At 36.9% G+C, this 14,344-nt stretch overlaps 1 long non-coding RNA gene across 1 annotated transcript in view; it reads left to right on the forward strand.

Annotated features, from left to right (window-relative positions):
- The first annotated feature begins 705 nt into the window (after positions 1-705).
- The window catches only part of LOC113950077, a 33,683-nt gene continuing 20,044 nt past the window's right edge, over positions 706-14,344 (forward strand). The window contains exons 1-2 of the long non-coding RNA XR_003528660.1: positions 706-818; positions 13,924-14,119. This is a non-coding gene — a long non-coding RNA (uncharacterized LOC113950077). The remainder of the gene's footprint in view (positions 819-13,923; positions 14,120-14,344) is intronic.

Genomic DNA, 14,344 nt, shown 5'->3' on the forward strand with positions numbered 1-14,344 from the left:
TAATTATTTCCACAAAAATACTAGTGAGTGGAATTTGCTTGGGGGTAAAAAAAAATCCCTCACATTCCTTCAGCTTTCTCAAATAGAAAACTCTTAACCCCTCCCAGAGAAAGGGTTTTACAAAGGCAGACCAAAATACAAAGAATTAAACTAACGGAAATCCTCGTGGGTTAATCAGAATTTTGAGTGATGTATGACACGTTAATTCTGATTAATTTGGCAACTCTAGAAAATGAGCCAAGGGAGATTTCAAAGTCTCTGAAACACCTCGTCCACAAATGCACAGTGGTCACGATGGACACCCCTCTCAAATTGTGTAACGGTCAGATGGCAGAAAAAACATAAGTACCCAACTTCAGCCAGAGAGAAGCAGCAGGGATTCTAATTCCTTTTCTCCTGGGGCAGGGACCACACCACTCATCCCCAGGGTAATGCACCTTTCTGCTTTGGTAGTGTGGTAGAGGAGGTAGAGAGCAGTCATGGGTTACTTTTGCATTTATATCACATATTGCAAAGATATTTCTGACTTCTAAGGAAAGAATTAATCTGAATCACTGGCTATCACAATTTCACAGTGGATGTTTCAACTGCCAGAAGCTGCCATCGGCAAAACTGCAAAAAAAATCCGTGACCAGGAAGCGGATTGTGGTGTCCAGCCTGGGTTCCGGCTGGAAGGCAACCACCATGGTGTACTTCAAAGATTTGCAAAGAACAGCCTTGCAATATATTGGTTTTGCAAAAGGAGTCAAAGGAATTCCTTTGTAATTTGTGCTTGGTAAGAAGCACTTTTGCCACGAGCTTTCCGAGTGCCTGCATAGGTAAGCGCAGAGCGTTAATTTTGCAATAAGGGTTGTTACAATACAATCTGGGTTTCACATTCTTAAGGCAAGTGTTAGAGGATTTAAAAGTAGAAGTAGACCAGCTGAACTTTCTAAATAAATGGATGATGTAAAAGCAATTATTGCTTTTTACAGGTACTGCCCAGTGTAACACACACTTTTTTTTTCATTTTATAGTGTAGATGTTTATGTTTACAATGGCACTTTTCTCTGGGGAAGTGACAGTTATGACAACTGAGGACAATATCTAGAATGCACTTCACAATTACTGTGCTACAATGGTGAAAAAAAGAAAAATCAATGAAACCAATAATATTTAAACAAGCTTTATCCTGTAGATTGATCATACTGCTTTAACTGCAGTGCCTCAGCCCAAAAATAGCTTTCCCTGTGTATCCAAGCTTTCTTCTTTGAATCTACAGTCAAGACTCCAGTATTCCAGCATCAAAACAAAACAAGTGACGGTGGTACTGTTTATACCACTGACAGGAATAATCCTGTTCGCTGAAAGCTGCTGTCCTTAATCTATTATTGATGTAGTTGGTAAAAGAGTTTGTTGGAAATCCCATTTGGCTGATTTGAAAACATTATTCTGAGAGTAAATATTTTCAATATACTACCAGAGCAATTGACAAAATATGAATAAATATAAACCAGAGTCACAAAGTTCTTTCCTTCCTGTGAAGCTTTACTAGTGTGGATATAACTGGAAGGAATACAGGGAAGTATTTCCCTGAAAGGATAAGGTGGGTCCATACTTGCCATTCATTTCTTATTTAAAGAAGTATGTTGATTATTATGCAAGAAGTGTTCTTTCTACTAGCTAGGACAATTTTTATGCAAAGCAAAAAAACCAAACCAAATCAAAAAATTATCTTATGCAGGTTAGGAAGCCATATTCTGCAAACAGAAAGAATACAGCTCAACAAAATCAGTCTTAAGGTCACAACAAGTCAGGTTTGTTCTGTATTACGTCCTTACTGAAGGATTTGATCCATGACATTTTCAGAACGACGACTGAAAAAGACGTCAGAAATGTAAGGCACAGGGAAGTGCTGAAAAGATTGCATGCTAACTGCACATATAAATACACTTCTTTGCTGTTTAGCAAAATAATAGACATTTTCTAGTCAGTGTTCCAGCAAGAGGCATGGTGAATAATTAGGAAACCTTTTGCCCTCTTGAGCCTTGAGTTAAACTCAGTGTTGTCGTCAAATAAAACAAGTTCAGCATATTTTTTGTGGATCCAAGGGAAAGTCATTCATATCATACAGAATGAAAGTGTGTGGCATCTGTTCAAGAGTGGAATGGATTACAGCACAGGCTAGGAAACTCAGAGTGGGAAATTTGCTTGTCTAAAAACAGATTTTCAGAGAGATGTAAAACAGAGTGAAGTATGCGGACATGTAAATATGTCATATTTCTGAAGCCTGTTTCAGAGAGCATTTTGGATCTTCCAATACTTTGGATTCTCCAGTTTACAAGTTTCCAAAACCTCAAAACTGAGTTGTGAGAAAGGGTAAAAAGCTCCTGACATGAAGAGGTGGGAGCAAAATACGGAATCTAATGTAACAATGGGGTAAAAAAAAATTTTACGTGGATAAAAAAAGTGTTATTAGCTGCCCTTACCACAATTGTTTCTCATTCTCTGAAATCCAGTTTCTACATCAATTAATTAAGTCAGAAACAGAAAAATATAATTTTACTAAGTACCTATTTTACTAATTCTTCAGAAGTAAATTATACTAGTATTTTATGTAGGAAGAAAAGGAAAAAGGGAGCAATAAAATTATAGAATGAAACAGAGTTTCAAGTTTTGTGATGTCTTCTGGGGCTCAAACACATGACAAATTTTGAATGGCATTACTTTGTGTACAAGTACACAAAAGCAGATGAGAAGTGACACACGTGAACCTGATTTGTCCTACAATAAGAGACAATGACAAAAAACAGTTGGTGACAGTGCAATACTACTACTGTGAAACATTATTAATGTTAATTTTTTGCTACTTCTGAAAGAGTCCTTTTCTGCAGTCACATCCTATTCATGGTCATTTTGCCTGTCCCAATTCACTTGCTGCTGATAACCTCTGAAAGCAGGAAGCCATCCAAGACTTCACAGACTTCTCTCTCATCCTCTCCTCAGTCATCTGTGGAGAGGTCTTTCCGTCTACTCCAAGCTATGGACACATATGGTATTGATAATATGAATGGACCATGGCTGTAGAAGTGGCATAATTAACTTCTCTGTTTTCTTCACTGCGTTTCCTGAAAAATTCTAAAATTCATTCTACCTTGTTTGACTCCTGAGTATTGAGTCAGGGCTTCATAAATCGACTAAACTCACAGTAAAAATACTAGCACTGAGTTGAAGGCCAACAAATTCTTAGCTGATCCACTAATACCTCTCTCAACCAGCTCTCATGAGACAAATCCAGCCAGCAAACAATCAAACATTTCCCTGAATACACAGCAAGATTTTATCTAAAGTATGCTAAATACATCATCATTACAAATTGAATCTTTGTCCTCTTGATCAGCCATAAGTAATTTTAAAAAGACTTGATTTTAGCTAAGGATTTGAAGCACTTCTCCCTCCTTTACACATTCATGTTTAAACTTGAAAATTAATACAAAAATAAATATTAATGTTTTTGTATTGCTCTGCATTTTCCCACAAGTGAAGGATAAGTGAGATAATGCAACACAACAAGAGGTTTTATCTGATTTCTCTAATGGTGAAAATAATGGTTTCAAGAGAGGAAAGGTATTTCCAAGAAAACTGTGGCACAGAAAAATGCAGACTACCTGTAAGTCTTCCAGCATGTGATATAATCATTGATTTCTCCTTTCCAAGTAAAAATATTTTAAATCATGTTAGCTCAGGATTTTATCTGGTTAAATAAAATTAGTTTTTAGTAATTATAATTAATTTTTAATTATAATATAGAAATGAAAGATTGAAGCGTGAGATGAAAACGCTGAAGCTGAGGAAAGAACAGCGATTCCTTTGTCTCTCCAGTTTTACATATCTGAAGTCCATCCTTTGAACATTTCACAGACAACTCATTTTTTAAATGCTCAGTACTTTAAATCATGTGGAAGCTGTATTTGTTACCTTTCTTACCTTCGTTTTTGTCACAGTATATGATTCTCATATCATGCTCCTTTATATGCTGCTGTTGCTAGAAAAGTGACTAAATACGTCAGATACCAGTTCCACAGTAGTTTTGTAAGTTAAAGTTACAGCCACACACAGAGCATTATTTGACATCTTCTTATTTGACATGGGGTTGTTAGCAGGTGTGTCAGCTATGCTGAAGCTGAAATCAGACTTGGGATATTTATTCACCTTATGTTAAAAAGAAATCATTTTTATCTCATGGTCATTTATTTTATATTGGAGGAGCATTTAGTCCTGATGTTAAGGTACCTGTCTTTTAAGATGGGAAAAAATGTACCAACTGAAAGGGAGTTTAGAAAACTTGATTCAGAATGCTTTGGGAGATTAGGAAATTTCATTTAGAATATTGTCAATGGCTTCATTTTCAGAAGCAGGAAGCCCTTTAGTGGGGCTCAATATTTCAGAGTATTCTTAGGAAAGGATTTCACATGTTGTGGGCAAACATTGAAGATCTATTGATACAATTATATATGTGCATAAATGTATGTGTGTATATTTACACCAAAAACATAAATTAGCAACACAAGATCTCCAAATTTATTGAGGGCAATATAAACCTCTCTTCCTCAGGAGACTGAAATGGTTTCTATTCAGTCATAAGTGTCTGATAGAAGGTAGAAACCCACTTATCAGCCTTATAAATGGAGCCAGTTATTAGTCAAGCAGTTTCAAAGCAGTTCAAAGGCACTAATTTCATTCTCCCCACCACTACATCCAAAGCTCTTATTCCAGCACTCCAGGATCACAGCCACTTCCACCCACCTCTCAACTCTTATCCACTTCACACCCCCCTCCTCCACATCAAATCAAGGAACAGCATCGTGCTCCACTACCCTGCTAACCCACGGGTACCATGGCAAGCACTTCAATACAGTCTCAGGGAGAAGGACCACAACGTGTCTGAGGAAAAGCAGCCCATAAACCCCTCAGATAATTACTGATAGCGAGTGGGGTCCTTCATATGCAGTGGGAAGTAACACTAGAAATAAACTACCTACAGAACAGACTATTCAGGAGACAATACAACAGATTGATTCAACTCCCAAGTAAGAATATTTTGACAAGTAACCTGAAATTAATCCCTCAGTTTGCCAGAAGTCAGTCCACAGCGGCAAAAATTACTAGGTTTTGGGGGTTTTTCAGCTGAATTAATTCAGAAACAGTTATTCTCAGGAGGCTAAGGTGGGATGGAAAGTAAGCTTAAAATCTGAATACCCTGAAAAATAACTGCTTACAAAATAGGAAGAGATTAATAATAATTTTTTAAATCTATCATATCAATAAAATAAAATCCCGAATCAAGTTAAAAATCCAAATCTAAGGTTTCCCATGGATATATCCCAGCCTGGTGAAATTAGAACATCTCCAAAGAGACAGAGAGAGAAAAAAACAGCAGGATCTGGGCCCTAGAAACCTGCTTTATGTCAGTTCTGTGGAGGAAAAAATAAAGTTGTGACATACTGCTTTTTATCAGCGATATCATCTTCTTTTCTGCACAATTAATCTATAAATACTTAACATGAGTCATCACCCTGTTTAGAGCCTAGTCTTGCTTAACTTCCATTCATACAGAGTCCACTTAGAGAAGGATGAGCCTTCAAAGCACATCCCTTCTTCCCACAGCAAAAAGGCTTGGGAAGGGGCATTAAAGTTTGAGAGTATTAGACAATATTAGTTATGTTCTGTATTACAAAGCAAAGAAAAGCTGATAGGTGGCCAATTTGTCATGTATTAGAGTTTTGGTTACTTAGATAAATTGTAAATGGCACAGAGTAGGATATTATGGTGAGACTTTTTAATATTCTGTGACTAGATGAAGGAGTTATTTTGACCCTTAAGCAACACAAATATGGGAAAAGAATCATGCTGTATCAATCTATATGAATTTGACACAGTGGCAGAAAACCTAAACACTGGTTAGCAAGCAGAAGTCAAACTTTAATGTCATTTATTCTAGACTATGAAAAACTGCTTGATTTCTTTGCTTCTCCTATATTGAATATCTCATAAAACTGGATCAATGACAACAAATCAAACTTCTGAGGAGCAGATATCCCACACATAGTCAAGGTATTTTTTCTACCCATGTAATTGATGTTATTATTAGATGAATAAAAATCACAATCAAAAAAATGGAGAGGTAATGACTACATCCTGTCACAGTAATTCTAATGGAGGAACTTAATACTTGTGTATTTTTTATAAATGACTTCAGCTGTCACTCAGCATTATCTGCTTTGAAAACATATTCTGCATTTCACACCTGTTCTAGTAGATTATTAGCACTAGAACACCTTTGTGTAATCATTTAAAACTCTGCATGGCAATTCAATCTCTGATAAAACTACACTTTTGTCACACAAATAAGTCAAGAAATCAAAAATTTGAGATAAATCCATGACTCTTGCAAAATATTCTTCTATTCAGTCTAAGGAGAAGCCAGGGTTGATTGCCAAAGACATAGGACAGGTACAGTAGCAGACCTTATGAAGGTGTCTGTTTTCCCAGCCACAGTTCTCACAGTGAAACAAAATTGCATGTAATAAACCCTATAACATCTTGGAAAAAAATGTGTAAAACACAGTATTCTTTACCTTTTCAGTGGGAAAAAGTTTAAAATTTGTAATAGTTTACTTTTTGCAGCTTCAGTCATCAAGAAAATTGACTTGAAAGAAGGTATGCACAACGAAGTTGGGTTTGTCACTGCAAGCTCTCCAGAAATCTTGATTAAGGGATGTTCAAAGCATTATTATAGTAAACTAGCCAAATATGAGTCCTATTCTGAACTCAAAAGTGTTGAAGCCCCATATAGTCATGTACTCCAACTCTGAACTGTTCAAACCAAGCTTGGTCTTAGAACTCCTCACTCATACAAGATTCTCCTTTCTCCACTGTAATTAGTTTTATTACAGCATATGGCTGTTCATATATGGACCAATGGAAATAGAGATTCAGCATACGATTGGCAAGTACTTAGCAAAACCATGAAAAACATTTTTTACAATTTTTTTAACATACTTTGCTCAATTAAGTTGTTTTTTGGTTTGGTTTTTTTCCCTGAATGTGAACCCATACCTTGACCTTATTCATTATATGGCACTTACAGAAAGAGTCATACTTGGTAAGTTAGTGCAGAGAAGAAATATGAAAGGTCACATGGACTGTGAGGTTGCCAGTCTAGAAAGCAAAAATAGCCAGAGTATATTAGTTAGTTAGACCTTCATCCAGCAGTGTCTGCCTGTTCTAAAAGACCATAATGGATGTTGGAGTAAAAAAATACTTATTCTGCACAATTTATTAATTACAGCGTAGTGCAAACCAATAACCCTTTCAAGGCTCTTGCCAGCTACTGAATAGTACACAGCTTACATAACCCTGTAATTCTGTTACTAGGTAGAAAAATCACACATAAATAGGTTGTTGAAATTCATAATTACTTATTTGTGAACCAGATAAGGGACCTAGACAAGGTTCTACATTCAACTGTGGCAGTTGTCCTAGCCTGCAAAATGGGTACTTTCGTCTCTTCTTAAAGTTTTGAGGGTTTGAGCATTAGTGGCACAAAGAAGAGTGATTTAAAATTCCATTTAAATTTTAAAATGCAGAGAAATTCAGGAACAAAATAAAAGTAGAAATTACTTATACTGTTAGATATTATTATTCTCATAAAGATAAAAATGTAGACTGCTTGGCTTTTTTTTGTTGTTGTTTAAATTTAGACCTTTCATGTCATTTATCTATTGGATGGATTATTTCTTTAAAGTGCCACTTGACCATTTATGAAGATTATAAAATGATATCTTTGGTTTTAACCACTAGACTCCTCTTTCTAGATGAGTTTATTTTTCTATCAAATAAATCAAAACCCTCTTGCTATACTTAAGCACATCAATATAAATGGCTGTAGTCTGGTACTAAAATATTTGTCCTTCTCTCCAGTTTGCTTTAGGGTAACAGACTGAGGTAATAGCTTTTGAGTAAAAGGTCTAGACTAATACAATTTGGGTAGATTAAAAAACAAGTCCCATAAATCAGTTTTCCAGTGGTGTTTATTTTTGTCATTGTTCCTGATTCTTGTCATGCAAACATTAGTCTTGTAGGATGTGTCAGCCTTTGTTAAAGCCTTTATTTCTTTCACATAAGAGAAAGAAACCTGTCATTGCATTGGAAGCTAATGGGCTCTTAAAAAAAAAAAAAAAACAAACAAAAAACCTTCTTAGTTTGCCATGCAATTTTCTAAAATTCAGACCAACAAGGGCCCAAATACCCCCCCATAAGCCTGTATTGCACTATCATCTTAAATATATATAATTATATTCTCAGTTAATTCATAGGTTTTGCAGTACTGTTTAAAAGAGCTCAGATTAAACTACAATAAGTGGTGAGAAGGACACTTGAAGATGACACAGAAAGTAGCTATCCCATAGATCAGGGACTAAGAAGGGAAGGGAAAAGGCTGGGTTTCACTGAGTTCTGTGTGGCAGCAGAAAAAGATCTCAAGAGCCACCTTGCTGGTGACTGATAGTGCTGCAAATGGCAGCAGCAGCCAGAGATTGTAGTCAGTCTAAAATCTCCCCTCAGCTTAGCAGAAACAGAGGCAAGACCCACCTCTCAAGGACCAAATGTAGGCAAAACAGGGGGTGGGACCATTGCTTTTTCATTTCCACAAGTCTGCTTCCGAGTGAGAACAGCCGGATGAACTCTTCTAGAACACGAATTCTTCCGACATCTTAGGACAGAAGTAGCATTTACAGTCAAAGTACAAGCTCCCTAAGTGTGTTGGGCTTAAAATAGAACCATGGAGAAGCTTGGTTCTGTAAATCTGATTGTTCTTAGACCAATACCTTGTGCAGTGTCAGCTGTTCTGACTGGGTAGCTTTTGCAATGGTTCAAATGCATGGTATTCTGCCAGGGAAATGTGTGCCCTCAAGAAAGGAGACCAATGATCCTCTATAAATGTGCATATTTGGGGTATGCATAAAAAAACCCTCACCATGAAAAATGCAAAAGACGTAAAAAATATATATTTCCTGTCCTTTCTATCTCACAGTATTTATTTCTTTCTTCTGAAAGTCTTATGTCTGTAATACAAAAATACCATACAAGATTAGTTGATTCAAGTCAAGTTGCCTGGAAAGGCTGTGTCAGAAATAGGAAAACAATGTCAAGTTTCTGATTCCAGTTAACTGAATAGACTTCTAGATTACTATATGTTCAGGTGTCTAGTATGTTAGACTACCTTATTCAACATCTAGATAAGCACATCTTATCCTGAGGAATTAATATTTGATCACATGTGTGAGGAACAGATAAGTTCAAAGTTACATTTCTCAGCAAAATGAGTTCTTAACTATTGTGTTTACTGTTCCCTCTAAATATTTGCATAAATCATTAGGAAGGCACTTTATAAATTACTTTAGAACATTAAACTTGAGGCCAACATCCAAAAGGAATAATAGAACAGTAAATGGCCTGCAGGGCTGAGCACTCCCCTTCTGCATTTGGCTGTGGAGGAATTGTTTGTAACACCTCTGATTTAAGTTTGGTTTACTGTCCTTGTAAGGTTTTTGTGTCAAAATATTGATGTTATTCTAAAATACAGTCACCCCGAGGGTGTCCCTGAGGGTGCATAATGAACAAAATTAAAAGGTCAATAATGACTTCCCAGCAACACCATCGCCCTGATTCTCCAGGGCTGTTAATCTTCTATGTCTGCCTTAATTTGTGCCAAGACAATACAAAATGTTGCAATGGGCATCACTGAATAGAAAATACTCGCTGGCTTATGGACCATGAGCTCTTTGCCCAGGTCAATTAAAGAGTCTTCACATGCAAGTACCCAAAATGAAAGCCCTATTGCCTCTGATGAAGCAATGACAGAGTGGTCACAATATTTTAATTTCCTTTCCATCAGTGTCTAATTTCACCATTTAGCCTTGAAAAGTGGTAGCTGACCAGCTATCTGATTGCCATGTATAACTTGGACTGTCACACCTAGGAAGCCCCAAAGAACATAAGGCCACTAATTTTGAAAGCTCAAAGGCTCCCTCCATAATGAAAAAGCAAACACAAGAGTAATTTTACCGGCTGCCATTCTTGTGGGATTACCTTATGCCTGCATTACTCTGTTTAGACTGACAATGCAACTTGTGATTAGACAGTGAATTTACTTTTTGAACAGGATGAGCACCAAAACGGCAGAAAATGCCATCGACTGCAGTTTTAAATTCCAAAAAATCTGGCACGCTTCACTGCCTATGAGCATCTCTGATAGTTAAGTTTTCACATTGCATACTGGTCTAGAATTCATAGGAAGAACGGGAGAGAAATCATCATAAGAAGCCCTAGCTGTTGTTCAGTTTGCTACTGCTTTACTTTTGGTGAGGCAACGTGTTTAGATGATTCTCAGTATTAACTTTTTCTCTCTGCTTCCCTCTCCTGACCCCACTCTTATAAAGGTATTGTCTACTGTGCAGACTATGAAACACAGTGTAGTGGAAATTTGTTTGGGTAAGAGGTTCAATGTCTTCCAAGTGAAACAAGCATAGCAGAAAGCAATCATAGCATACAAAAGACCTTATTGCAGCAATTATAGAACAGTAAGTCTCTCTAGATGTAATTTAGGTGATTTATTATGCAGTATTGGTAGTCACTGGAGAAGACAGTCATGTAAATAGAATTATTTTACCGTGTTAAAATGCTAAATAACTGTGTGTTCTTGTTCTTCACATTTTCATATCCGCTGGCATGGCAGGGTCTGATGACCCCATACTGTCTTGAGACTGATAAAGGGTGTCCTTCATTGTCCTCTGGTTTAGGCCCAGAAACCTTGCTTCAGTTTCCGTAGACAAACAAGCTAGGAAGTCAGTAATCATTCCCTCCAGGTCTCAACCCACTAATATTGAATTACAACATAGGCTGAAATGAGAAGCTATATCAAGGTCAGATGGAAAAACGATTTTCTCAATTATATGAAAAAAAAAAAGAGGTAACTAGGAAGTTAGCTGATGGAAATGTCTTCCCAGGTGGGCAACTAATCAGGCTGACCTCTTCTGTATCTCTATAAATAATAGTCTCCAATTAGTACACACAGGAGGTTTGTTTCTTTTTTGCACCATCAGATTTTCAACATTCTTTTGAAGAACATGAGTACTGCAACTTCAAACAGAATTTCAGTATCACTCTTACCTATGGCAAAGAGAGATGAAAATCCTTCCCTTCTCACCAATCTCCCCTGTAAACAGCCAAGGACTCCCTTAAACCTCATTCCATAGCTTTTTCTTGAAAGCTCATTTTTGTTTATCCACCCTGACATCTATGTTTCTTACACAATACACCATCTTAGAGAAAATAAAAGGACTGAATTGGAGTTTTAGTATTGACCACCCACACCTAACAAACTGATCAAATAATTTCTCCTATCAGGGACAGTAGTTTAGGTAATTACTGATAATAAGGACAGAAGTTGAGAGCTCTTAATCTCCAGTAATTTCTCTTCAGCACCTTAATATGCTCTTGACAGTCATGTCTTGCAAAAGTCAACGTGTTAATAAGTCAGGGAGGAACAAAGGAAATGCTCTATCATGAAGTGTCAAAAGAAAGCTTTCCTACTTAAACCTCTGCTTAGGTGATTTTTATTTTTTTTTTAATAGTTTCTGGCCAAAACAGAGTTTAATGGGTTTCTACAAAGAGAACTGAGAGCTGGATTGCACTGGACAGAAAAACTGTGCTAATAAAGAGAGGAACTCACATGGGTGAAGAAAACAGCTTGGATAGTTTATTTATTTCCGTGTAGAACAGGGTGAAAAATGACTACCATATTTTAACAGCAACCATATTTGCTTGCTACCTTTTCTTGAGACAACACAACAGCATATAAACGTGGAGAGACCAATGGTAAAAGCGACTCTTGAATACTTTCAGTGACGATGGTCTACCTTATTAAGAACAATCTCAACATTCCTTAGCCTGTTAAATAATCCAGAAAATTATAAACGATGAAAAAGCAACATCGACTATTTTTTGTATGTATTTGTGTTATTCTATATTCTTATGACAAAACTAAAATAGCAAGACGGTTTCAGTGTTCCTGCCACTGAAAGTTCACATGGCTCTCCCAAACCCATCACCTCTCTTAACATCTTCTAAATAAAGAAGCGTGGCTTATCTCCATTTCATAACCTGTCACATGTCGGTGTCAAAGTTTCAAGAATTTAAACCCTAATTTGAGTTCAGGGTGGAATTGCTCAATGTTTAAGCAGACCTCACTAGTTAAGTATTATGAACCAGAGGAACCAGCAGGGAAATGTATTTCATGCACAGTGCCTGAAGTGTACAGGTTACAATGAGTGAAGCGTGACTGCAACCTGAGAAGTATTCTTCTTCACTCTCTCTTTTTCTAGGAGCGCTTGTTCTAAGAACACTTCTTTTTTGAAACTTTCTAACCAGTTGTATTAATTCTACTGCTGCAGGTAATTGTCCAGATCTGCTATTTGTCCACTTCTTCAGTTCCATGGACTGTCTGTGCTGTGTGTAATATCTACGATGGTCATTTCCATGGCATCTTACCTGCTGCTTTTCAATCACTTGGTCGTGCAGCTGCTGTACTGAGATCAACAGAGCATTCTTCACTAAGTTTCTGAATACACAGATACCTAGTGTCATGTTTGAACCTGTCAACTTTTTAGTGTCTCCAAGTTCTTTAGATGGTTGATGGTACAAAAAATAGGGCCTGGAGGGGACTCATCCCTTGACACTTAACAAGTTATGTGATTCATGCGAAAATAAGTAGCAATGATACCAAATTAATCTCATTTACAAATGAAAAATTATCAAGTCCAATATTTCAGTATTCTGACAATGTCATTGTTCTGGTAGACTCAGTTTTCTGACTGAACCATGGTGAAACAGCTTTTCTATATTTTTTGCCTGATATTTCATTTTTTATTCTCCAAACAGTCTAAATGTCTGATTACTTTTCCATCAGATATGAAAGAATGGAAGAACTGCCTAAACTTGAGCACTCATGGGTGCTTATGTCATTATCAGCAGTCAAAGGAAAGGCAGTTTTTATGGAACTTCTTCCTCTGTGGTAGGAGGGCCAAAAGATATCCCTGCTAGGCAACACCTCTTTCTCAGTTAACACAGTTGCAAATTGTACATCAGTAAGTACAGGTTGATCATAAGAAAAAAATAATTTTCACAGGAGGATCTACAGTTGGGGGAAACCCTGTTTTGAGCAGAAAAATTGTCTTCATGAACATTAATTTCAAAATTTCTTTGATTCTGTGTAATTGCAGGTGAGCCACAGATCCAACATTCCCAAACCTTGGCTCAGATGGCTATAATGAAGCTGTATTTCTCTAGAGTAACCCCAACTTATGTATTTAATCTACCTATTTGTACCTCAGTTTTTCTGAGTGTAAATTGGAATCAATGTATTGCCCAAGAGAAGCTGTCAGGATGACACAGCTAAAGAGTGTGAAGTGCTTTGATGGTTTGAGAATTTTTTCCAAAAGGAATTTTAAATCTTGCCCACGTATGTCACAGCACTGCTATCATCATTACACTTAAATAGCTTGGGGGGGAAAAAAACCCAAAAAGGTATTTGAAGGTGGCAAACATCCTCTCCTTACAGGCCATCAGTAATAGAGGAAAACACAATTTCTTGTCTGAGGCTGGCAAATATCTCAGCATGCAGACACAACCTGCCAAATTCCTGAGGCATGCAATGCACATACAAACATGTCCTAACACATTATTTCATTAAACACATTTCTTAAAAGAAGACGAAATAAGTCACCCTCCCCCAAAAAATAAACCAACTTACAAATGGACAATGCCATTTGTTTTGAATTACCCTTTATTCATACTTATTGCAGTCTGTTTGCTAATTTACAGGCCTATAAAGATGACAAAACAGGTTTTATCTGCTCAGGACTGTTCAAAACCAGAGAGCAAATATAGCCCTGAACTCTGAAGAGGCATAAGCAAAGCAGCTACTCTGCTGGAAGCCTGACTGAGGGGGAATTGCAATAAATCATGTATTATGTTTACAAGGAGGATGTCTTGCAATCGCAAGGTCAGCATGGGACAGGTAAGAGCACAGAATGACCAAAATGTACAGTCTGAGATATTTTCATACCATATCCAGCAAGTTGGGCTTGCCATAGAACAGATACAGTTTACAATAAGTGACAGACAACTAAAAGAGGCTTGCTGCAGTGACAGCCTTCACTAGTAAAATAAAGTAGGCAAACTGCTACATTCTTTACTATCTATAGCATCACTATTATTTGCATCAAGTAATTCTTTTGTCCTT

This window comes from Corapipo altera, unplaced genomic scaffold (genome assembly GCF_003945725.1).
Source record: "Corapipo altera isolate COAL_440 unplaced genomic scaffold, ASM394572v1 53, whole genome shotgun sequence".
In the NCBI taxonomy this organism is placed as follows: domain Eukaryota; kingdom Metazoa; phylum Chordata; class Aves; order Passeriformes; family Pipridae; genus Corapipo; species Corapipo altera.